The sequence below is a fragment of the Arachis ipaensis genome, chromosome B08 (genome assembly GCF_000816755.2).
Source record: "Arachis ipaensis cultivar K30076 chromosome B08, Araip1.1, whole genome shotgun sequence".
Lineage (NCBI taxonomy): Eukaryota > Viridiplantae > Streptophyta > Magnoliopsida > Fabales > Fabaceae > Arachis > Arachis ipaensis.
In genome coordinates, this window is record NC_029792.2 from 61,315,109 (window position 1) to 61,339,705 (window position 24,597).

The 24,597-nt window shown below is 40.3% G+C and overlaps 1 long non-coding RNA gene across 1 annotated transcript in view; it reads left to right on the plus strand.

The window, feature by feature from the left end:
- Positions 1-12,449, plus strand: part of LOC110265527 — an 18,315-nt gene extending 5,866 nt beyond the window's left edge. The window contains exon 3 of the long non-coding RNA XR_002351672.1: positions 12,438-12,449. This is a non-coding gene — a long non-coding RNA (uncharacterized LOC110265527). The remainder of the gene's footprint in view (positions 1-12,437) is intronic.

Sequence of the window (24,597 nt, forward strand, 5' to 3'; positions counted from 1 at the left end):
AATTAATTCTTAAAAAATAAAAGCTACCAAATAAGTTCTCAAGAATTGCGGACGTTATATACGTTACATCCTTCCGTCAAGTGACATTGTGAAATGGAACAGATATGCTTAGTTGTTCCATTATGTAGACCGACGTGTCGTATTTTTGCAAACTTAAAATTATTGGAGCAACATTGTTTAGAATTATTGGAGCCTTTTTTATATTGTGTGTTTCTTCATAACTCATCAAAGATCTTTTTTATTTACAATAAATCCTAGTTATAGCATGTAATGAATTTGGTGACCCTCCAATTTCTGATTATGAGACTAATGATGGTGGGTATGAAAGTGTCAAAAATGAGTTATACAAGTCCCATTATCTGAATTTGAAGACGGTGATACTAATGAGGAGGAGGTCCTTGTAAGAAAAGTAAGGAAGAAGAATCCAAAAATAAAATGTGTTATTTAAAAAAAGAAATGTGTTATTTAAAAAAGAAAAAGAATGTGCAAATTGTAAGGAGTGATGTTATTAGCAATAGCAACAAAGGTGGAAGGAGTAATGGAGTTAAGAATATTAGGACTAGGCCTAAGATACACGCAACACAACAACATTGCAACTCACCTCATGATGAGAAAGCTGATCATGCACAAATGGAAGCTGAGGATGACGCTGTTGTTAAAGCATTTCATGGAGAAATAATTCTTGCTCAGAACGAGTTTAATGGGGAGAATTTATTTTATTATAAAGTTGAGTACCTTCACATTCCTATTGTGTTGCGAATTTGCGATAAAGTTTAAAAGGTACTGACCTTAGAAATGCTCAAATGGGGAATTTGGACCATTAGAATTTGTTTACTCTTATAACTCAATTAAATTGGAGTACTAAATTATCAACAGCATTTGAAATATTTCCAATGTGGCATAGACAGACACATCAATCTAAATTAACAGTAGAAAAAATTCCGTTCTCCTCTCTGCGAGATATTAAAATGACACTTTTCTCTTTTCTATTTTATAAATGTACATTTTTCTTCCTTCTAACTTTTAAAAAATCTCATCTTTAATCCATTTTAAATTTTTTGTGTTAACTAATGTTAACTTTATTTATTTTTTAAGAAAAAATAAATTATTTTTTGAAAAAATATCCATTAACAAAAATTTTATTTTTATCATTAAATTTTGCTTACTAAAATATCTTTTAATAAATTATTTTTTTATTAATTAAATAATTAAATTACCAAAATATTTTTTAATAATTAAATTATTTTTTTCTAAGATACCCTTCAATAATTTTTTAATTATTAAATTATGATTTTACCAAAATTTTTGTTAATAATTTTTTTATATTTTACTATTAATTTTTCGATATCAATATATATTATTTTAATATTAAAAAAATCTTAGTAAGATTATTTTTCAATATCAAAATATATTAATTGTTATACATATTAACAATGGTAAAATTTTTTTATTTAATGTTAAAATAATATACATTAATATCAAAAAATTAATAGTAAAATATAAAAAAAATTATTAATAAAATTTTTTTAGAAAAAAATAATATAATTATTAAAATTTTTTAAAAATACAATTTAATCAATAAAAAATAATTTATTAAAAGATATTTTGGTAAGAAAAATTTAATGATAAAAAATAAAATTTTTGTTAATGGATATTTTTTTAAAAAATAATTTTTTCCTTAAAAAATGAATAAAGTTAACATTAGTTAACACAAAAAGTTTAAAATGGATTAAAGAGGAGGTTTTTTAAAAGTTAGAAAGAAGGAGAATGTACATTTATAAAATAGAGGGAATGAAAGTGTCATTTTAACATCTCGCAGGAGAGGGAAGTGGAATTTTCTCTTAACAGTATACATAAGTAATTCCGTTAACTTTTACATTAGAAATTTACAGAGACAAATCATGTCCAATGTTTGTAATCTTTGAGAATTTATTTGGTAGTTTTTATTCTTTGAGGACTAATTTTTTTGAAATCGATATTCTCAAAAACTTCATTGTTATTTTATTTTAATTTATATTTTAATATTAATAATATATAAAAATATTATTATAATTTATTTAAAAATATTTTATATTTTATATGTATATAGTATTCCTATGTGTTATAAAATGTTACGGATCCGACCCACGGATCCATGACCCAGGATCAAACCCAAACCCGATTATCCGGATCCGACCTGCATCGCTCTTCTAGAAGGTCCGAAACTGGCCCTCTAAGACTCCTAACCGACTTTCGAATTCAAACATCTCCTTTATCTTAGCCAAACAAGATAAGATAAGATAGCTACCATTACCTATAAATAGAGGATCCAGGTCCCTCCAGGTATTCATTCATTCCACATACCCTATACCTCTTAGATCCATTCTGACTTGAGCGTCGGAGTGTTTTTGCAGGTACTTCCCCCCATTGCTCCAGTCAAGTGATCCGACATCCACCTCAACCCACCAGTTCCCGATCCATCTCTTAACCCGTACCAGAGACATCTTGTACATTGGCGCGTTTGTGGGGAACAGCGCCGGTTGAGCCGGAATGGCAGACGGATTTGAAGAGCATTCCATCAGCCGCCAAGACGACTCCAGAACGCGGAACCCTACCCCCGAACACCAAGAAACCATACCCCACGGAAGGATAGTGATAAACCCATATTTTATGATATATTTTGTGCTTAGTTTGAGTGATTTATTCAATTCTTCACCCACTTATTCATATTAATTGCATAGTTTTACTTTTCCTTCCTCATTATGTGATGTATGTGAAAAATATGTTTCCTATGGTTTAAAACTAATTATTTTAATTACCTTTAATTCCATTCGATGCCGTGACTAGTGTGCTGAGTAGTTTCAGATATTCTAAGGCAGGAATGACTTAAATGATGGAAAGGAAACATACAAAAATGGAAGGAAAGCACAAAACGGAGTTTCTAAAGAAACTGGCATCCACGCGATCGCATGGGCGACGCGGACACATGCCAAGCGCGAATCAACAGCGACGCGGCCGCATGACTGACGCGACCGCGTGACAAGAAAAGCTCCGAATGACGCGACCGCGTGACCCACGCGGACGCGTGACAGAGGTCACGCACCAGAAATTGCAGAAAACGCTCCCAGCAATTTCTGAAGCTCTTTTTGGCCCAAATCCAAGTCCAGAAGGCATAGACCAGAGGTTATGAAGTGAGGGAATGCATCCATTCATAGAGAGACGACTTTAGTTTAGTTTTCATGATTTAGATTTAGTTTAAAGAGAGATTCTCTCTCTCTTTTAGGATTAGGATTTAGGATTTCTCTTAATTCGGGAGTAACTCTCGATCCCAAGTTTAATGTTCCTTTACTTTAAGCTTCTCTTTTACTTTTATTCATTACTTTAGTTGATTATTTACTTTTGCAATTTAATTTATGAATTCTTCCATGTTACAGATTATTATTTTGGATTAATGTTATTTGAGGTATTTCAGTTAATATTGCTTTCTTTTTTTTATTAGTTACAATTATTCCCAATCTGAAGACATTCTTATTCCAGTAGATTTACTTTTCTCCTTTTGGTTTTGGTTAAGAAATCAGTAACTCATGAGTTATCAAACTCAAACATGCTTGATAATTGTTATCTTTGTTAATTGAATTGAGCTTCAAGAATCTCAATCTTTTCTTAGAAAATAAAATAGGATCCGAAGATCAATCCAATTAATCCCTTGACCTTCCTTTATCTTAGTAAAGGTTAACAAAGCGGAATTAAGATTCAACATCATCATTGATAAGGATAGCCAGGATAGGACCTCTAGTTTCTCATACCTTGCCAAAAGTTTATTTATAGTCATTTATTTATTTTACTTGCCATTTAAATTGCTTGTTCTTCATTTACTTTATTCGCTAATTAAACTATTCACTCCTCATTCTCAAAACCCCAATTTACAATCTCCATAACCAATAATAAGAATATACTTCCCTGCAGTTCCTTGAGAAGACGACCCGAGGTTTGAATACTCGGTTATCAATTTTAAAGGGGTTTGTTACTTGTGACAACCAAAACGTTTGTATGAAAGGACTTTTGATGGTTTAGAAACTATACTTGCAACGAGGATTTATCTACAAATTTCTAGACCACGCAAAAGTTCCTCTCATCAAAATGGCGCCGTTGCCGGGAAATTGCAATCGTGTGCCTTATTATTGGTTATTGTAAATATTCTTCTTTTACTTGTTTATTTGTTTTTATTTTTCCCTTTTATTTTTATCAGCTACTATGAATTCTCACCCCTTTCGCTTTGAGTTTGGTTCTAATGTTATTGAAAGGAATGAAAGTTATAACAGGAATATGCATCAAGGACAAACCAATCAAGGATGGATGGAGCCGAGAGGACCTAATCAACCCTTTAGGCAACAACACCCTCCAAGATATCATGGACAAAGACCATTCTGCAATGCATACCCAGCTGAAAGATATGGTGGACAACCTTGTAACTACCAACAAGCCCTACCACGTGCCTATAGACCATCCTCTCAACATAACCTCGAACCACCACGCTCACAAGCTTCTTTTCACCATTCACCACCACATGATCCTCATTTACCCCAGCTCCAATCCAATCACTCCCAAACACCACCACTTCCCCCTGTACCACGTCCAAACCTATCACCCCGGGAATCAGAGATTCGCCTCAAGGAAACAGCAGATCAACTTCAAACAACTATTCATCAACTGGAGCAAGCAATAAGTCAATTACTTGCCAGACGTTCGAACATTCAAGGATGTCCCACAACACCATGTGGACAATCTAATGAAGAGCGTAGCATGAAGGAGATACTAGAGACTCCAGTGGACATGACAGAGCCTGACTTCGTACTAGAACAAGTAGAGGAAGCTGTCACTGTAGAAGAAGAAGAGTTGGTTGAAGACTTAGGAGACGCTGAACCCCCATGGGAATCCAGAGTTGTGGAGAATTCTGTCAAGGATGTTACAATTGATGCTAAGGAGGATAGTGCACAACCTCCAAAGCTAAGCTTTTATGAAGAACTAGACAGGATAATTCCAGAAGCAAGTTTCCTTGATGATGATAATGAACTTGCATCCGCAAGTGAATTCTCTGAGATCGAAGACTCTTCCCCAGATGAATACGAAGATGACGCGGAGGTAGATTTCTCTAAATCGCCCATTTATGACTCAAGTGATGAGGAAGACATAGATGGCTTTGATCAGGATGATGTTACATTTGAAAAATTCTGCAAAGAAGTGGAGAATTTCACAGAAGAGCACAAGGGAGTAGAACTCACAGAACCACTGGAACCACCTACCCCAAGGCCATTACCACCCAATACAAGCTTCAAGTGGGTACAATCCTTAACTTTTAACTGTATTTTTCCACTTGAATATGGTTTGCTTGAAACAGATGGCCAGCTTAGAGCTCTCTGTGGCTTTAAGAGTAAAAGGGAAATGGCTCGTACTCAGAGCTGGTGCACAAGGTTCGATAAGGTTCCACGGTTCAACTTGAAGTGCACGGATTGGCATCATGATCAACCGGATGGATCTCGGAAAACGTTTGGTTATCCTGGTGAGAATCTAATCTCTAAACCGCCCAGATGGAAAAGTATAGATCAAGATGAAGGCGGATTTAAAAGCAAAGTTTGGGATCCTAAAATCTATGCTAACATTCGCACCCCGGGAGTCTGAGAATCTGTTTGAAGCGGCCCAGAAGCTTCACGTGCCTAGTTTGGGATCCCGGAGGCTATTGGCATTCCAAGCATTGGTGGAGATTTCTGGATGAATTTAAGCATAAGCCACCATAACAGGAAGCTCCTCTAATGTCCAACTTAAGGACTTTAACTAAAAGTTCTAGGTGGGAGACAACCCACCATGGTGTGATCGTTCATTTTTCAATTTTTATTTCGTTTTGTTTGTTTTCAAGTGTTATTTTATTTTATAATATTGAACCTAGATTTTGCATCGCATTCATATTAATCATTGCATTCTGCATACTGCATAAAAAAAAGAGAGAAGGTGCTCCACGCGACCGCATCATCCATGCGATCGCGTCAAACGGCGTAAAACATTACCCACACGACCGCGTCACCCACGCGACCGCGTCACCTGGAGATCGGCGTAAAGATCCAACGTCCAGAAAGTTAGGCTGGAATCGTGCGGTCATTGTGTGTTTCGCACAATTGACCCACGCGATCGCGTCACTCACGCGATCGCGTCACTTGCACAATACCAATCCCACGCGATCGCGTGAGCGACGCGATCGTGTCGCATGGATTGCACCACACCCCAAAAGGAGACAGAGAGTTGCGCTGAAACGACGCTGGATTTGTGCGTTTAGCACAAATTCCAGCGACGCGATCACATGCCCCAGGCGATCGCGTCATTCTCTCTTTTTATCTTCCACGCGATTGCGTGATTCACGCGATCGCGTCACACCCTTTTTTCGCTCTAGCCACGCGACCGCGTCCCTCACGCGGCCGCGTGGATTCAAATTTATAACACCCCCAGCACCGCCACCGCGCCGCCCTTTTTCGCCGCGCCAGACGCCGTCACCACCACCCCCAGCCACCTTTCTGCCCATTCTCGCTAGTTCGCCTACCAGGTTCCGCCGAATGCCACCCTTTTATCCTTTCGTCGTTGGTTCCTATTTTTTTTCTATTATTGTTCATCTTTAGGCTAGTTAGATATGCATGTTGTAGTGGATTTTAGGATGTTAGGTAGCCTAGGATGTGGTTAGTGGATTTAGGTTTGTTTAATTGCACTGTTCTTGTTTCTTATTTCTTTATTTTCGCAATTCTACTGATGCTGTGCTGTTAGTTTTCTTCATATGATATAATTTCTTGTTTCATGCTACTCTTTACTCTGAATTTTCATGTTTATATTCCTTATATATAAGTACAGCTTTAATTTTGATTCATATGAACTATTTGACTGCTGTTTATTTTCCAGGACAATCCAATTTTAGCCGGAATGCTGCCCAAATTTTTGTAAAATGTTTCCATTCATGTTTTGGTTTTGCCATTTTGAAATCTGTTTTACTCTGCTTTAACCAAACCATTCATGAATGTCCGGGCAAATTTTCTTATCCTTTTTGATTTCCTGGTTCCTACACTGCATTTTTGATGTTTGATTCCAAATTTCTGCTTTCTCTGTATCTATTCGAATCATCATCAAACTGTTTTACTTGTTTGGATATGAGTTACTTATCGCTTCTAACTGTGAATACTTGTTACTTGGAATATTTTCATTATGCCGCTTACTTTAACCCACTTCTACTAACTCACTAATTTTCACCTCCTAAACTCTTTTTCAATTCTAACCAACCTAACCTTTCAAAAACTTCTTTTCCGATTTTCTTTCACTTTCTCTTAATATTCTAACCAAGGCATGATGTTTATTTTTCTATTTCACATGAATTCTATTCCATTTTGGATTGTAAATTCTTCTTTTCAAACTTTTAACTCCTATTCAATCCTTAATGCACTTTTACTTAGCTCATATTCATTACTCTCCTGCTCCTTTGCCACTATGTGCTTCTCTTGTTAATTGCCTCCTTGTTTTCCTATTTTTATTATATCCTTGAATTATGTTTTTCAGGATGTCGGACTCCCACAGAAAAGGGAAAGGAAAGGCAACAACTGGCAAACGGAAAAGAGGAGAAGCCTCTATGTCTATCATCGATCTCATTCATGATGCCTCCTTGCGGGAGAAAAATTTTAGCCCGCAGGAGAAGGCCGACCAGCTAATCCCTGCTACTGATCCAGTAAAGTTTGCAAACCAATACTGTGAGATGAGGTATCCGGTGTTTGCAACCTCCAGGAACCTATACCTGGAGAGGGCTCTGAAGATCCCAGAAGAACTCCAGCAATACACCTCTGACCAGATCAAACAAAGAGGCTGGTTCTTCTTGGAGAGACCTCTGACTGAGGTCAATGCATCTTGGGTTAGAGAATTCTACTGCAATTACTTCAAGACTTCCCTAGATGCAGTGAACCTCAGAGGGAAGCAGATTCTGGTTACTGAAGAGGCCATTGAGGATGTTTTGAAGCTTCTTCCTAAGACTGATCAGCTGGATGGTTATCAGAAGGCTGAGGAAGACATGCGCTTTATGCGATATGATTGGGATGCAGTAAAGGCCCGGATAGCCCTTGACCCAACCGTTCCTTGGACTATGGGTCAGAACACCACCATGCCAAAGGGAATCAAGCGCATTTACCTGAATGATGAGGCTTGGCTATGGCATCAGATACTTAGCAACTTCATTATGCCGAGTACTCACGAGACTGAGATACCAACCGCTATGATCACCCTCCTATGGTGTGTGATGGAGGGTAAGGACCTGTACCTGCCACGCTTTATCCGGTTCTACATGGCCAGGGTCTACGTCCGAGGCACTCTTCCCTTTCCATATTTGATCACACAGCTAAGCTGTCGAGCTGACGTGCCTTGGGAGGATGCTGATGAGAGGCCACCTGCTACAGAATGCAAGAAGATTATTCCGCACAGCAGGAACTTTCTGGCCTTGGGCTACAGACCTCCATTCCTCACTGCTCCTGGTGACACTGCCACACCATCTGCCGGCCCCTCTTCCTCTATAGCTACACCTGCCACCACCACTGCACCTCCACCTGCCCCAGAGCCCATCTATCATCTAGTGCACCGCCTGTTTCGACGGCTTGACCAGATGGAGCGTCGCAACAAGCGACGCTATGAGCACCTGAAGCTGATGATACGATCTGGTGACATCCCCTCCGAGCCTGACACACCATCCGAGGCATCTGAGGAGGAGGCGGATGATCCCGAGGCAGAGACCCATCCACAGAGCGAGGCAGAGCAAGCAGGCACCCAGCAGGCAGCACACCATCAGGAGGCTCCGCCCCAGATTCAGGCTGTAGACCCCGAGATCCCTATCCAGTCAGCACCTCCTCCACAGCAGTCAGACCCTCAGATCACCACCACAGAGACCCCAGCTACCCACCCTTCCAGTGATGACACCCCTTCATACCCTGTTTGAGTGAGCGTCGGGGACGATGCTACATTTTAAGTGTGGGGAGGTCACCATCTCTGGCGTATATTTTTGGTGAACCACTACATACTCTTTTTATTTATTTTGCTATTTTTCTGTATTTTTCTTTTTATTTTTATTTTGCAGTACTTATACATTGCTATTTTCATGTATTTATACTCTATTTCTGCATTTTGCATTTTTAGTTCATATTTTAGCCACTTAGTTTAGTTGCAATTCTAACTTATTAGTTATAGAAATTGTGGATTGATTAGTATAGTTTACCCTTTTTTAGCATAAGATAACTTGGAATAGATTGAAAAGAAAAAGGAAGTAAACTAGAGACTTTAACAGAATCAAAACAATCCACACACTTTGTATATATAGCATTACATGTTAGTTAATTAAACAATATTTCATCAAGGAGAAACACTAGAACTTTAAGGCCACCTTAAGTTTTACATTGAGAATAATGGGAATTTTTAACTAAACCTGCATGACATACATAATTGATAAATGATTTTTGAGCTAGAGAACACATAGCCTGTGAGTTTTGAGCTTAATTGTATGGTTACATTCAAACCATAATTTTTATTCCTGTGTGTTCCGCCCTTCTTTTATATTCTGGTATTCTTTACTTTGTTTTAATCTATATGTCCGATTATAGATTAGAAATACATACCAAGAGAGTGATTGAGGCCATTATTTGATTTTAGCTCACCTATCCCAAAATAGCCTACCCTTTACATCACCCTTGTTAGCCCCCTTGAGCCTTTAAATCCCCTTTTATTCTATTAGCCACATTACTAGCCTTAAGCAGAAAAACAAAATAAAATCCCAAGTTGAATCCTTGGTTAGCTTAAGATAGAAAATTATGTATAGTTTAAATGTGGGAAAACCTATTGGGAACATGGATGAAAAAAACAAAAGGGTAGAAAAGAATTAAAATAATTCAAAATAAGAATTTTTGGGAAGCATGCTCATGTGAAATCAAAATAATTGAATTACCATGTGCAATAAAAAAAAGAAGAAGATTTTATTTTTCAGTAAAGGGGACACAAAAAGAATTCCCCAATTGTGAAATAAAGCAATGCACATGGGATAAAAATAAACATTGAGATATGAGCATGTAACATCAAAAGTGAGAAAATATGGAAAATAGGTAAAGAAGCTTTGATTTAGAAAATATGTATGTTAGGTGAGATCTTAGTCTAATTAAGGATTCACTTATTAGCTCACTCAGCCTTATACATATACCCTTACCTTTACCTTGGCCCCATTACAACCTTACTTAAAGACCTCATGATTTTTGGTATGACTATATTCTATGATTGTTGATTAGTTAGATGAAGAACAAAGTTATAGAAAGTAAGAATAAAAAGAAGAATAGAGTGATTAACCCAATAAACACTGAGTGATTAGAGAGTAAAAACAAAATCCAGTAAGGGTTCAATAGCTCATTAACATTTATCTCTGTTTAAATTATTAATTGTCTTGCAAGTTTATAAAATGCTTTTCTCTCCCATTTCAATTGTAAAGGCACTTTATCACTATCTAAGGTTTGGCTATATATATACATGACTCTTTGAGAATGTGAATTAATTTAACTACATGCAAGCTTTATATACAAGTGAATAAAAATTAGAATTGCATGATGCATCATTCATCTAGGTAGTTGCATTGAAAGGAAACATACAAAAATGGAAGGAAAGCACAAAACGGAGTTTCTAAAGAAACTGGCATCCACGCGATCGCATAGGCGACGCGGACGCATGCCAAGCGCGAATCAACAGCGACGCGGCCGCATGACTAACGCGACCGCGTGCCTTAAGCAAAACACATATGACGCGGCCGCATGACTGACGCGACCGCGTGACAAGAAAAGCTCCGAATGACGCGACCGCGTGACCCACGCGGACGCGTGATAGAGGCCACGCACCAGAAATTGCAAAAAACGCTCCCAGCGATTTCTGAAGCCCTTTTTGGCCCAAATCCAAGTCTAGAAGGCATAGACCAGAGGTTATGAAGTGAGGGAATGCATCCATTCATAGAGAGACGACTTTAGTTTAGTTTTCATGATTTAGATTTAGTTTAGAGAGAGATTCTCTCTCTCTTTTGGGATTAGGATTTAGGATTTCTCTTAATTTAGGAGTAACTCTCGATCCCAGGTTTAATGTTCCTTTACTTTAAGCTTCTCTTTTACTTTTATTCATTACTTTAGTTGATTATTTACTTTTGCAATTTAATTTATGAATTCTTCCATGTTACAGATTATTATTTTGGATTAATGTTATTTGAGATATTTCAGTTAATATTGCTTTCTTTTATTTATTAGTTACAATTATTCCTAATCTGAAGACATTCTTATTCCAGTAGATTTACTTTTTTCCTTTTGGTTTTGGTTAAGAAATCAGTAACTCAGGAGTTATCAAACTCAAACATGCTTGATAATTGTTATCTTTGTTAATTGAATTGAGCTTCAAGAATCCAAATCTTTTCTTAGAAAATAAAATAGGATCCGAATATCAATCCAATTAATCCCTTGACCTTCCTTTATCTTAGTAAAGGTTAACAAAGCGGAATTAAGATTCAATTCTCATCATCATTGATAAGGATAGCCAGGATAGGACCTCTAGTTTCTCATACCTTGCCAAAAGTTTATTTACAGTCATTTATTTATTTTACTTGCCATTTAAATTGCTTGTTCTTCATTTACTTTATTCGCTAATTAAACTATTCACTCCTCATTCTCAAAACCCCAATTTACAATCTCCATAACCAATAATAAGAACATACTTCCCTGCAGTTCCTTGAGAAGACGACCTGAGGTTTGAATACTCGGTTATCAATTTTAAAGGAGTTTGTTACTTGTGACAACCAAAACGTTTGTATGAAAGGACTTTTGATGGTTTAGAAACTATACTTGCAACGAGGATTTATCTGCAAATTTCTAGACCATGCAAAAGTTCCTCTCATCAGATAGCAAGCACCGTTCATGACAAAGAAGACGCTACTATCGTCACAAAAACCCGGTATCCCGAGAATCCGGAAGACAGGTTGGCCCAAATAATCCAAGAACTCTGCCACCGAGTTTAGGAACTCGAAGGCCGGATTACCACCAAGGAAAAGCACAACATCAGAAACGGAAGTCACGTGACCTCCAGATCCAGATCCCGCCACGGCAGATCGCCAGAACGGCGACACGCCAAGAGACATGATAGAAGCACCTCGCGTGACCAAAGACGCGACAAATCACCAGAACGGTGACACAGCAAAAGATACGACTGCAGTACCTCTCGCGACCCCAGTCACACGGATGACGACCGACGACACCGAGAAATCAAGCGAACGAGAAACGACCACACAATAATGGGAGCTACTCCCTTCACAGAAAGGATCTTAAAAGGAAAACTCCCCAAAGGTTTCGATAAACCCACGGACATGAAGTATGACGGAACCAAAGATCTCCAGGAATATCTAAAGACCTTCGAAGCCAGAATGAACCTGGAAGGGGCAGCCGACGCAGTCCGATGCAGAGCTTTTCCGGTAACCCTAGCTGGACCGGCAATCAAATGGTTCAACGTCCTTCCAAACGGATCCATAACCAGCTTCCACGACATCTCACGAAAGTTCATGGCCCAATTTATAACCAGAATCACTAAAGCTAAACACCCCATCAGCCTACTAGGGGTCACACAGAAACAAGACGAATCCACAAGAAAATACCTCGACCGCTTCAATGATGAATGCCTAACGGTCGACGGACTCACGAATTCCGTCGCAAGCCTCTGTTTAACCAACGAGCTCATGAACAAAGAATTTCGCAAACACCTTACCACCAAACCAGTATGGACCATGCACGAGATCCAGAACGTCGCCAGAGATTACATCAACGACGAGGAGGTCAGCCAGGTCGTCGCCGCCAATAAACGGCAACACAGCAATGCCCAACACGGCAACTCGGCACCCCGGCATAACCACCCACCCAGGGAAAATCAGAGGGACCACCCTAAGCCAACAAGCACAAACCGACCGCCCAGAATTGGCAAGTTCTCTAATTACACACCCCTAACAGCCCCAATTACTGAGATATACCACCAGATAGCGGATCGAGGTATCATCCCAAAAGCCCGGCAACTCAAAGAAAGAACGGGCGGCAATAAAACCTTTTATTGTGACTACCACCGAGGTTACGGGCACAGGACTGATGAGTATTTTGGTGGAAAAATAAATTTCTCCCAAAACACACAAATCTAACCGGCAAGTGTACCGGGTCGCATCAAGTAATAAAAACTCACGGGAGTGAGGTCGATCCCACAGGGATTGAAGGATTGAGCAATTTTAGTTTAGTGGTTGATTTAGTCAAGCGAATCAAGTTTTGGTTGGGTGATTTGTGATTTGCAGAATATAAATTGCATGAAATTAAAGAGGGCAGGAAATTAAATTGCTGAATCTTAAAGAACAAGAAATTAAATGGCAGAAACTTAGAGTGCAAGAAATGTAAATTGCGGAATCTTAAAGTGCAAGAAATGTAAATGGCTTGAAATGTAAAGGGGATTGGGAGTTGGATTTGCAGAAATTAAACAAGGGAAAGTAAATTGCATCAAACAGAAAAGTAGAAGAGTGTTTGGGTTGAATCGAATCTGAAGCAAAACAAGTAAATGAACATGAAAAGTAAAAACAGAATGTAAATTGGAATTTCAGATCTCAGGGGTCCAGAGACTAGAAAACCATGTCTAGATCTCACTACCTTCCTTGATCCAACAAGAACAATTGCAAGGGAAAAGTAAATTGCAAAGAAAGTAGATGAAGAGCAATTAACAGAAATTAAATTCAATCAAGCAGTAAATAAAACAGAGAGATCCAAGGATGAGATTGAAACAGAATTTTTTCAATTCTCCAACCCAAGATCCAAGACAATTGTAATTGAAATTGAAAGCAATAAAACTAAGAGGAAGAGAAGTGAATTCTCCTTCCCCAAGACTAAGAAATTAAAGTTCACTCAATATCCAAAGCTCTCCGAAAACTATTATGAAAATTCAAAGGAAAAGCTCCCCGAAGAACTTGAATTCTATCCTATTTATACACTTTCTTCAAATGATCTTCAAGCCTTGAGTTGGGCCTTTGCTCTTGGTGGAATTGGGTTGAAAGAGGCCTTGGTTGATTGCTCTTAAAGTTTGGAGAAGAACCAAAGTGAACCAATTGAACCGGGTTGGAGTTTTGCAAAAGTTGGACCAAAGGTTGGAGCAAAAGTTAGGGTCTAACTTTTGGTCCAACTTTTCATATCAGCCAACATAACTTGCTGATACTCACGTTGGTGCAAAAGTTAGGGGTCTAACTTTTGCACCAACGTTGGCCAACTTTAGGTCCAGCTTTTTGCTTCCTGGTTCAATTTCACTTATTTCATTGTCTGCTCTTTACTCCTAGCCATTCCTTCTTGCTTCAACCTTTCTCCAAGCTTTCTTCACCTATCATTAATCAACCAAACACATCAAAGCTATGCTCAAAATCATGAGATATTCATTCTTTCATAATATGTGACAATTATAGCATAAAACCTCATGAAATAGCATGAATTCATACATGGTTGATTAAATCATAGGAAGCATGAAAATCTACCTAATTGGCTTGCTTATGGCTCAAGAAAGTGCATAATTCTAATGAAAACAAAAGAAAAAGACTAGTTAAAATAGGCTAAGATGACTTGTCATCAAGGACACAAGACTGTTTTGACCTCAAAGACGCCCTCGAACAAGCCATAAGAGACGGCAAGCTCCCAGAGTTCGCCAAAATCATTAGAGAACCAAAACGTGCGGTAGTAGACAGGTCGCCAGAAAGAGAAGGACGCAAAAACAACCCCCTAGGGAAGGTCCAGAAGACGACCCAACCATAATAAGTAAATGTTATCACAGGCAAAGACGTGTCAGACAAGTCGAAATCAACACTAAAAAAGGACCTCAAAGTCCTGGCCGTCAGAGACCAAGCCCCAACCACCACCACCGACAAAACGATAACTTTCCTACCCGAGGACTGCCAGCACGGCACCTCAGCCGAAGACGCACCTTTCGTCATCTCGGCAAGAATCGGAACGGGACTAGTTCGAAGAATACTGGTGGACACCGGCGCAGACTCCAACATCCTTTTCCGAGGAGCCTTCGACAAGCTTGGGCTCCGCAACGAAAATCTCCAAACACACCACAATGGCGTCACGGGACTCGGGGACAACTTTCTTAAACCGGACGGTTCTATCACCCTCCCCCTCACCATAGGAACAGGCAACCAAAGGATGACAATTCTATCCGAATTCGTGGTCCTAAAAGACTCCACTGCCTACAACGTCATCCTCGGGAGAAAAACAATCAATGTCTTCTCTGCCATCATCTTTACCAAATACCTCCTTATGAAATTCATAACGGAAGACGGCTCCATCGGGACCATCCATGGAGACTGGGAAGTCGCGGCAGAATGTGACAACACTAGCCTGGCTTTACGAAAAAAGTCTCGCGACACGGCTGGAATATTCCTAGCCGACCTGGACGCCCGACAAGACGGCCAACCTAGGCCAGAACCAGAAGGCGACATGGAAAAACTACAAGTAGGGCAAACCAAAGACGAATACACCTTCATCAACAGGAACCTCCCATATGACCTTAAAGAAGATCTTTCCCAATTCCTGAAACAAAACAGAAACTTGTTCGCTTTCACACCAGCCGACATGCCTGGGATAGATCCTGACTTAATGTCCCACCGGCTAGCCGTGGACCCCAATGCCAAACCCGTGGCACAAAGGAGACAAAAAATATCGTCAGACCGAGCGGCCGAGGTCAAAAGACAAGTAAAAGCCCTACTCGAAGCAAACTTCATCAGAGAACTACCCTACACGGAAAATGGCGAATGTGCGTCGATTACACGGACCTCAACAAAACCTGTCCAAAAGACGCCTTTTTCCTGCCAAACATCGACGGATTGGTAGACGCCGCGTCCGGCCATCGATACCTCAGCTTTATGGACGCATACTCTGGCTACAACCAAATACCTATGCACCAACCGGATGAGGAAAAAACAGCATTCATCACCTCCGATGGGACGTACTGCTACACAGTCATGCCCTTCGGCCTAAAGAACGCCGGGGCCACCTACCAAAGGCTTGTCAACAAGATATTCCAGAATCTGTCCGGAACCAAACTAGAAGTCTACATAGACGACATGCTCGCCAAGCCCAAAAGACGCCTCTCCCCTACCAAACATCGACGGTTTGGTAGACGCCGCATCCGGACATCGGTACCTCAGCTTCATGGACGCATACTCCGGCTATAATCAAATACCTATGCACCGACCCGACGAAGAAAAAATGACATTCGTCACCCCCGACGGAACGTATTGCTACACAGTCATGCGCTTTGGCTTGAAGAACGCCGGAGCCACCTACCAACGGCTCGTTAACAACATATTCCAGGACCTATCCGGAACTAAATTAGAAGTCTACATAGACGACATGTTCGCCAAGACCGAATCCGGCGAACAACTCGTCAGCAACCTCAAGGTCATAATGAACATCCTACGAAAGCACCAGATGCGACTCAACCCGGTAAAATGTGCCTTCAAAATGGAGCCAGGGAAGTTCCTCGGCTTTATGATCATACAACGCGGAGTTGAAGTGAACCCAGAGAAATATCGTGCCGTCCTTGAAATAACAAGCCCAAAAAACCTTAACGACATCCAAAAGCTCACCGGCCGACTCACGACGCTATTCCGCTTTCTCGGAGCATCGGCTCAAAAAGAAATCCCCTTCTTCAGACTGATGAAGAAGGGAGCCCCCTTCAAATGGTAGGCAGAATGCGAAGAAGCATTCCAACATTTCAAGAAAGTCCTAGCAGAACCACCAATTCTAGCCAAACCCCAAACAGGGGAGACCTTCTACTTATACCTCTCCATAACGGAGGAAGCACTCGCAGCGGCACTCATCCGCAAAAACGAGAAGAAAGAACAGAAACCCATATACTTTATAAGCAAAGTCCTGCAAGACGCGGAAACTCACTACTCACTCCTAGAAAAGTTAGCTTTTGCACTTCTCACGGCCTCTCGGCACCTGCGACAATACTTCCAGGCTCATCTTGTGACGGTCCGAACCGACCAAGCGGTCAAACAAGTACTACAGAAACCCGATCTAGCAGGAAGAATGCTAGCATGGTCCATCAAGCTGTCCCAGTTCCAAATCAAGTTCGAACCCCGAAATGCAATCAAAGCACAAGCCATGGCCGATTTTATCGCCGAAATGACCCCGAAAAACTACACCCCCGAATCATGAAAACTACACGTCAACGGCTCATCAAACATCACCTCCGGAGGCGCTGGAGTCATACTCGAAAATCAAAACGGGGTCACAATCGAATAGTCAGTGCAATACGAGTTTCCAGTTTCAAATAACCAAGCAGAATATGAGGCCCTCCTGGCAGGCCTAGCCCTAGCCAAGGAAGTCGGAGCAAAAGTCTTGGAAGTAAATACTGATTCCCAGGTAGTCAGCTCCCAGATTAACGGAGACTACCAGACACGAGATCCCCTACTTCGACAATACCTCGCCAAAGTAAATGAACTGAAAGAAGGATTCAATCACGTTACCATACAACATGTTCTTAGGGAACGAAATGTCAGGGCAGACTTACTCTCTAAACTAGCCAGCACCAAACCAGGACATGGCAACAAGTCGTTAATTCAGGAAGTCGTTAGATCCCCATCCATATCAACAACGGCTAACGCTTATCTGACACTCTCCAACCGAGGATCATGGACCCACCCTATCCTACAATATCTCCTCGACAGAACACTACCTGAAGACCCCAAAGAGGAAAAACGGACAAAAAGGGAAGCCGCCAGCTACATAGTTGTCGCAGGACAACTATACAAACGCAGATTCTCGCAACCCCTGCTCAAATGCGTCGAACCCGGGGACACGGAGTACATACTCCGCGAAATCCATGAAGGTTGTTGCGGCCACCATATCAGAGGTAAAACCCTTGCCCAGAAAGTCATCCGGGCCGGCTACTTCTGGCCCACGGTTATCCGGGACTCCATACAGTTAGTAAAAAACTGCGATAAACGCCAAAGGCACGCCAATATCCACCAGGCCACCCCATACCAACTCAGCATCACATTGACAGAGCAGCCATTCGGCACCTGAGGGATCGACCTTGTCGAACCCTTTCCCACGGCACCCGGTCAACTCCGATATCTCATCGTCGCCATAGACTATTACACTAAGTGGATCGAGGCCGAGCCCCTGGCCTCCATCATGGCAACCCAATGTCGAAAATTTCTCTGGCGACAGATCGTCACCCTATTCGGGATCCCGGAGATCGTCATCTCGGACAACGGAACCCAATTCGCTGACAAAAAATTCAGAGAATTCCTAAAAGGGCTACATATATCCCACCATTTTAGCTCAGTAGAACACCCCAAACAAACGGACAGGTGGAATCCGCAAACAAAATAATCGTCAAAGGACTCAAGAAACGGCTCGACAAAGCCAAAGGACTATGGGCTGACGAACTCGGATCAGTCTTATGGTCGTACCAAACGACCCCCCAAACAGCCACCGGAAAAACCCCCTTCTGATTAACATACGGCGTGGAGGCTGTCATCCCAGTAGAGATAGGAGACCCCGGCCCACGGAGAACGATCGGAGGAAACGACGAAGAAGCAGAACGAGACCTCACTGACGAAGTAAGAAGCATAGCCCATCTCAGAGAGCTAGCCCTAAAACAAAGAATCAGCTCAAGGTACAACCACGGGGTCATCAAACGAGAATTCGCACCCGACGACCTCGTCCTACGGCAAAATAACATCGGAGTCCCGACCCCAGGGGAAGGGAAACTCACCCCCAATTGGGAAGGACCGTACAGAATCAAAGCCACAATCGGAAAGGAAGCATACAAGCTCGAACGACTCAACGGCGACGAAATTCCGAGGACATGGAACGCCGCCAACTTGTGACGCTAATACACTTAGTTTGACCACCTTAGGTCCTCCCTTATCTTTTTATTTTCTTTTTACTCAGACTTTACTTCTTTACTACATTTATTTTACACTTTATAAANGGCCCAAATAAATTCCACTATGTTTTACCCTTTCCCCTTCTACCTCCCAAAACGGAATAGAGATACGGCCACAAACACCGAGAGCTAATCACCCTCAGGGCCTAACACACGGATATCCCCGAACACTAACGGCCTACCAAAGCTCCCAAGTCACAACGGCTTAAACATATAAACGGCTCAAAATAAAACATAAAAGCCCAAAACGGCCACACGAGTCATTAAAAGGAAAGCAAGTTATAAGCGGCCACGATGGCATGACCCAGAGTTCAAAACACATCAAAATACACGGCCCACAGCCAACCAAATATCCAAAATAAGCCAAAGTTTAAACAAACCAAAATAACAAGTTACAATAAAACTACTCAAGGTCAACGATTTGGCCATCACGGATGGTCTTGAAAGCCCCATTACAGACACATCCACACCCGGAGCCAGCACCAAAGCTTAAGCCCTCATCGTTTCCTCGGTGGCCACGATCGCACCCTTCGCATCGGTCAACAACTCCATCTTCTCCTTCTTTAGAGCAGCAACTTCGGCCTTCAAAACCTCCAGCTCGCCAAGAAGCACAGCAGCCTGAGAACCCGCATCGGAAGCCCATTGCCGCTCCGCACTCAGTTGAGAAAGAAGTGAAGTCTCGACCTCGAAAAGGAGGAGGATCTCCGCCCCAGCTTCCTCGGAAGACTTCACTGCCTTCTCTCTCGCTACCTCGGCAGCTTCGAACTGCTCTTTCAACTTAGCCACCTCATCTTGAGAATGACGGAGTTTCTTGTCCAACAAACCGACCTGAGCCATCACAAGCTCAGCCTTCCGGACAATAACAGCAGACCGGAGGAGGGCACGATACACCGACTTAGCTTGAAACGAAACATCACACTCATCAAAAATGGCTTCGTTCCAGGCATCAAGTGCTGATCTATGAACCCCGAAGCATCAAAACGGCGGTCCATCACAGTAGGCACAACACCCTCCTCCCCAAAGGTCTCACTGCTAGGCTCCTCAGGCCTCTTTCTTTTCCGAGAAGCCTCGGCAGTTGTTACCACGACGACTTCAGGCGAGCTCACGGGACCAGGTGAAGCCCGAGCACCGGCCCTCACCCCCGACGAAACCACCTCCTGAGAAACAGCTCGAGAATCCGCAGCAGGGTTGGAGGAAGGGGTAGCAGGAGACGCCGACGACCCCTCCTCCCGATCCATCGCTGCCTTCAACCGTGCCAGGGAAGTCAAACCACCAGCCATCTCAACTGAAAGAAATCAAAGAAAAAACATCAAGTTACAAAATCGGAAGACAAACATGAACAAGAAAAGAAAAAAGCCACACACCAATATACGTCCGACAGGCCACAGGATCCCCCATAACGTCTCGAGGATTTAACGGACGCTCCCCAAACAAATGCCACAGGACATTGGCGATGTCCTTATCCTCTGAAGACAAACCATCATAGGTAACCTTAGTCAAAACCGATGGCCCGGTACGGAAATTCCAATAGGTCGGAAACCGGCGCTCGCCCTCTAACGACAACCAAAATGGATGATGCCCCTGGACGGGGCGCACTTTAAAATACTCTCTCTTAAAACCATGAAAAGAATCTTCAAACAAACCAAAAATGCGATGATGAGGCTGATCCCGGAACGACATATACCCTTTCTTATGCTTCCCCTCTTTAGACGGAAGAGTACATAAGAAAAGAAAAAGGAAGACAGGAACAGAAACCGGAAGATCGAGGTACTGACACACAAGCTCAAAAGACCGAACGGATGCCCAGCTATTCGGGTGAAGCTGAGACGGTGCCACGGAACACCGATTCAGCAGCTCCTGAACAAACGGCGAAAAAGGAAGTCGCACGCCGAGCCGAGTGAACATCGATTCATAAACCCACATCCAGTCCGGAACAGTGGGCGAATTAAGGTTCAAATAACAAACGCGCTCATCGGCGTCCGGGAGGGCAAGCTCATACTGCCGCTCCATATCGCCACCACCACAAATTGCCCCTTGATCACGGAGGCGTTGAAGATCGGCCTCCGTCATCCGCGACGGAACGCCCCACACATCGCTAGTCACCCTAGTATAGCGAGCGGGAACGCCCTTGGAGGGGGCTATCGGAGTACCCACACCCTCACTCCTCCGCCGATGCATACCTAAAATAGGGAGGAGCACCACCATCAGCCTACTAACCCTACGCAGAAGCAAGGAAGACAACCAAAAATCTACTGCCACTACCAACCTAACACAGCGGTGCTCAGCTCCTTCAAGACACAAATACCACCACCCAAAACACAAAATGCAGTACAAAAAGAAAATGACAGAACAATGCATGGCAAATATAGAACAACGAAACATCACAAGAGTGAAAACAAGGAAGAACAGAGGAAAACCAACCTGATAATGCAGAAAACAAGCCTGGAAAACGAAGCTGGGAAGCAGAAACTCAACCTCAAAAGAACACCAGAAATGCAACAGAGAGAAGAAAATTTTTCTTCAGAAAAGAGAACAAAAGAAAAATGAAATGAACGAGGGAAGTAAGAAGGAAGGCCAAAACGGTTTCAAAAGGGGGCAAAAAGATGCAAATAGCCCTGAGCAATAAAATGGCGCATAGGGGCAATAAGGGAAAAACACCTAAAAACGTCACTTCACAATAAATGCCTCCTTGAAAAAAGAAACCAATAAAATACACCTCGAAAAACATAACAAGCACATTGGATACAGAAGAGTCGCGTCAGACCAAAAACGGCCAGGCGAAACTTCGCCACGACCTTAAAAGACCGGGGCCGACACGCCGACCTCCCCTCTTTAAGAATCAAACGACCGCCCAAGAGGAACTAGAGACCTCAGCTCGCGGTCGAAACCACATCTTCCAGCGACAAACCGACCTAACTCGCGGTCGAAACCACGTCTTCCAGCGACAAACCGACCTAACTCGCGGTCGAAACCACATCCCCCAGCGACAGACCGACCTCACTCGCTCTGTCGCTGCGGGGGCAACTGTTACGGATCCGACCCATGGATCCATGACCCAGGATCAAACCCAAACCCGATTACCCGGGTCCAACCCGCCTCGCTCTTCTAGAAGGCCCGAAACCGGCCCTCTAAGACTCCTAACCGACTTTCGAATTCAAACGTCTCCCTTATCTTAGCCAAACAAGATAAGATAAGATAGCTACCATTACCTATAAATAGAAGACCCAGGTCCCTCCAGGTATTCATTCATTCCACATACCCTATACCTTTTAGATCCATTCTGACTTGAGCGTCGGAGTGTCTTTGCAGGTACTTCCCCCCATTGCTCCAGTCAAGCGATCCGGCATCCACCTCAACCCGCCAGTTCCCGATCCATCTCTCAACTCGTACCAGAGACATCTTGTACATAAAAATTTTAAATTCACATGTCTACATGTTTTATGTTATATTGCGTTTTGTATTTATGTCAATATTCATACATCATAAGATATATATAATGAATTTGTAGTATCTAAAAAAGTTTGAATTTTCACATTTTACATGAACTTTTGACACTTTTAATTGAATATATATGATTAGTTGTATCTACTATATCATTCTATTAGGTTTCAAATTTCAATAAAATTTTTAACAAACATATTAAAATAAATTATTAATAAATTTTATTATATGAATATTATTAGATTCCCAAAAATATTATCATGAGAGTCCCCTTTTAAAAAATGTTATATATTTTGCTTCCCACAAAATAAGAATAAAGAATTAATTCGGTTCTTATTTATTTTTTACCAAAGATAAGATATTTTTTATTCAAAAAAATAGGCACTTTAGTTTTTAACATTTTTATTTTAGGATAATATGAGTTTTCGATTAAAAAATCTGTTAAATAATAACAAAAATTAATTTTGTGAGAATTTTATTTATAATTTGTGGAAATTTAAAACTTCTATCTTTTTAACAATATAGCCAACTATAATTACTACTACTACCACCACTTTTTTTATTCTCAATTCCTCATTATCATTATCACTTCTATCTTTATTATTTGTATTGTGTAACCATACTTTATCACTATTATTATCTCTTCTATTGTCATCATCACCAATACAAATATCATCAACATAAATGTTATTTTATTTTATTTTTTGTTCGATGCTATTTTTTCCTTTAAAAAATTTTCGTACTGCAATTACTTTTTTTTCCGAGATATCATTTTCAGCAATGATCTTTCTCCACTTAACTACCATCGATAAAAGAATTTTTTTCAAAATAAACTTATTAATAGTTTGTAGAAGTTTAAAACTCTCACAAATTATAAATTAAATTCCTACAAAATTAAAATTTTGCTACTTTTTAATAAATTTTTTAACAAAAAAAATTATATTATTATAAAATAAAAAATTAAAAATTAAAATATCCTTCTTTTTTCAGATAAAATAGGTCTTATTCTTTATAAAAATAGACAAAATCAAATTAAATCTTTACTTCATAAAATAATGTCCTTGTGGCGCATTGATAACGTTAGCATATTAATGACCACAGAAGTCAAGTGTGTTCGGTGTCAAACTGTCAACACTTTCAACTAATAGAGAGACTTATCCATTTGATGAGAGCAATCTATGAGTACGTTTTTGGGTATAGATAGATTTATTTTAGGGAACAAAATATCCGAACAAAATATTTTTAAAGCTAATTTAGGGTTGTTTCACCTCATATAAGCTTTTTTTTATATAAAAATAAAATTTTATTCATGAAATAGTTATATGATATCTACACATAAAAAATATTTAAATTTAAATCTAAAAAAAAGAGATAATTTTTATCTTAATATATAAAAATAAAAATATTTTTTAATTTTTTCGATATCTATATGAAAAGTACAACAATATATGATGAGATATCCTTTTATCTCGTATAAACTTATGTTGATTAAATTTACTTTAAAAAGTAAACCTATTTAAATATTTCACTTCCAAGCCAATCAACTATAGTTTAAATGGTATAATTTTTCATGTTCATTTAGAGATCGTAAATTCGAGTCTTCCTATATTTAGTAAAAAGAAATTTTCACTTCCAAATATATTTTCGACGTCGCTGATTTCTTCAAATTTATCAAAATACTAGTGGATGCACATTAATAAGACATGGTTTAGTAAAGCTTTTCGAAGAGGTAGTTGTGCTTTTTAAAAGCTCAAGCTCATCATTTTGTGTTTGGTAAATCAAAAAGATTATATGTTTGTATTTGCAGTTTTTAAAAAATTAGGTACTTTTGAAAGCACCTATAGAGTTTTTCAAAGTTAGCTTGTACTTTTTAAAATTTAAAAATCTAATATAACCTGATATGTTAACTAATTTTTAAATTTAATGCTTACATTTATGTCTATTATAATATTTTTAAATTTTAAAAACTATTTTACCAAACGCAATTATTGTTACTTGTATTTCTTGAAAGTTATTTTTAATTTGATTTACCTAACATAAATGCTACCACTTTTAAAAAACTATCTTTTAAAATTAATTTTTATAAGCTATTTTTAAAAAATAAAAACTTTATCAAACTAAGTCTAAATCTAA